Source organism: Fukomys damarensis, unplaced genomic scaffold (genome assembly GCF_012274545.1).
Source record: "Fukomys damarensis isolate Sample0158 unplaced genomic scaffold, DMR_v1.0_HiC HiC_scaffold_23, whole genome shotgun sequence".
Taxonomy (NCBI): Eukaryota; Metazoa; Chordata; class Mammalia; order Rodentia; family Bathyergidae; genus Fukomys; species Fukomys damarensis.
Window position 1 is genome coordinate 21,312,906 of NW_022900935.1, and position 2,739 is coordinate 21,315,644.

The 2,739-nt window shown below is 41.9% G+C and overlaps 1 protein-coding gene across 14 annotated transcripts in view; it reads right to left on the reverse strand.

Annotated features, from left to right (window-relative positions):
- The window catches only part of Srrm1 (serine and arginine repetitive matrix 1), a 30,685-nt gene that overhangs the window by 27,488 nt on the left and 458 nt on the right, over positions 1-2,739 (reverse strand). The window contains exon 1 of one of the 14 annotated variants that reach the window (XM_019208972.2): positions 2,693-2,733. The exons of 12 other annotated variants lie outside the window; for them this stretch is intronic. The gene's annotated coding sequence lies outside the window, so the exon portion shown is untranslated. Of the gene's footprint in view, positions 1-2,692; positions 2,734-2,739 lie in introns of those variants that run through there. One more of the 14 variants, XM_019208973.2, reaches the window with a different exon arrangement.

Here is a 2,739-nt window from a genome sequence, read left to right on the forward strand (position 1 = left end):
CCTAATGAAGCTAACATTTAAAAAACTTGATATTTTAAAATTCTAAAATATATGCTCATCACAAGTCAAATACAATATAGCAATGTGCTATAAAAGAAACACCTTCACTTCATCATAACCTATGTTAAGTTTGATTTGTAGCCTTCCACATCTTTCCTGTGCTAGTAGAAATGTAAGGTTTTTCAGTTTAAATGGGAACATACTGAAATATTTGAAGTTTCATTCACTTCTGAAAGCAAGTTTCAGATTTATTGTGGCAATATTAGCACAGGGAAAAACAAAAAGAATACCGTGGGACCATGTTATTTGTTTTTCTACAACTTTAAAAGAATTTGAAAGGCACAAAAAATACAGATTTGTCTTACTAAACTCAATTTCAGCAAAGATCTTAGAAAAAAAAAAGCTTAAAAATACATTAGACCTAAGGCTAGCTCAGTGGCTCACAAGCCTAAGGTCCTGAGTTTGATCCCTGGTACCAAAACAACAGAAAAAAAAAACCTCCACGTGATCACTAATTCATCTTTACTTTACCATTCCAACTGGACCCAGTAACCAAAGAAATACTGAGTGATCTAAAATCTACTGATTGGTTCACTGAGTTGGCCACATTCCTTTGGAAGTGATCAAGAAAAGTTTTGTTTGGGAAGGAAAAGAACCTGGATAACAGTCTCCACTCTACCATACAGCCTTAGGTTCTCAGAGCAAGTTATCTAAATTCTCTGAAGATGCTTCCTTACTTGCTAAAACAGTTAACAAAAATGAAAGAAAATGAAAAAATAGGAAGTAATGAAACAAATGATTGCAAAAGATATGCCTATTACACTGGTCTGATTATTATTACTTTGTAAACACATGTTGAAATGTCACACTGTATCTCATATATAAAAACTACATGTCACTTAAAAGTTAAAATAGGATAATGAAATTACCCAGGGTGGCCCATATCAGAAAGGATGTATCAAGTACTTAAAATGTGGCAGTGATTCAGCAAAGGGAAGACCCGCTCACCAATCCAACTCAGGTCCTTGTGCTTGTGAGGCAGGCACAGTACCACTCAGCTAATTCCCCAGCCCTCTCCCCAATTTTTCAGACTCACTATGTAGTCCAGGGTGGCCTTGAACTCAATGTATACAGCACAGGCTGACCTCAAACCCGTGATCTCCCAAGGGCTGGGATTACACACATGCATCACCAGGCTAGGCTGTAAGATACCATTTCTAACCTGAAATATTCAGTTTATAATTTGGTTGGCAGTGTACTATATTAACAGCACTAAAATCTTTTAACTCAGAGCTTAAATCCAATTAATTCTTTCTTTCTAAGACAAGGGCATGGGCTGGGGATTTAGTCAGTGGCACCAAGCCTGCCTTGTAAGTGCAAGTTCCTGCGTTCAATCCCCAATAAGGGGGGGGGGTCACTTGGGGGTGGGCGTGGAATAGGTATTGAGACCCTGACTCAAAACCAAATAAAAATTATATATAAAGAAACTGCATTCTTTCCCAGATTTTTACTACTCCAAAAGCAAGCTTCATCTTAAAATTCACTTATCAAGCACCTCACTCTACATTGGAAATAATTGACCCCTCCCAATTTTTTTTTTTTTAACTTCTTTCAAGACATTACTTTTGCATCACAGGAAAAAAAAAAAATGAGCATCCACCACAAAATGTTTCCATACAAATTACAAAAGAACAACTCATCAGTAGTGTGAAAATATGACAAGCTCATTTCAAACTGTCATTCTGTAAATAACCATTTTACTGTTTGCTGGACCTACAGTCAAACAACTTATGTCGGAGGTCAGAAGCCTGGAATAATAGTGCAACTTTTTAAGGGAAACTGTTGGCATGTTTTAAAGTACTTAGGCCAGCTAGGTGTGGTGGTGCTCAGGCGGCCGAGGCAGGAGAATCACTGAGTTCAAGACCAGCCTGCGCTAACTACACGGCGAGACCGGTCTCAAAAATTCAAACATACCAAAAAATCCCCCAAAACAACACAACGACAAACAAAACCAAACAGAGAACCCCAACACTTCAATGCCACTATTGGGGTGTCAATCTTTACTACAGCCTTGGCCTTTCTCTCCTCCACTTTTTCTTTAAAAAACACAAAACAGCAAATCCTTAAAAGAATTCCAAAACGCTGAAGGGATCACTGAGTCAACTTTAGTCCAGTAAGCGCCTCTTCCCACCCATCTAGATCTTGATCTGGAGCTAATTTCCAAAAGGAGTGGGATATGAGTTCCAGTATCAACGCGATAAACGATAAAATCTGGACCCCTAGGTCCAACCACGGGAAGGCATCTTATCTTCCCCAGCTGCAGAGCCCCTGGAAGAGTAACTTTTCGACAACGGACTTCCAAAGAGTAAAAGAAACGGGGTGGGGGGGAGGCTGCAGTGAAGGGCGGGAAAGAGCTGCTTCACCCAGTAACCTGCTTCCACACACATGCGTGCTCGTCTCCGCACCCTCTGCCCTCGGACTCCGGAGCAAACGTTTCAACTCCGAATTACCTGCGTTCCCCTGCCTGAAGGGATATCAAGTTGGGCGGGAGTTCTCGCGAACTCTGACCCAGCGCCTTCGCGAAGGCGCAAGACCAGGAGGAAGGACGTGGGAGGAGGAACCCGCTTTCTCAGAAGCCGCTAAAGGCGCCGGCGCCGTGCCCCTTTCCTCAAGACTCTACCCCAGGACATACCCCGCCCGCCGCGTCACCTCGGCCTCCCCTCCGTTCCCCTCCTAAGG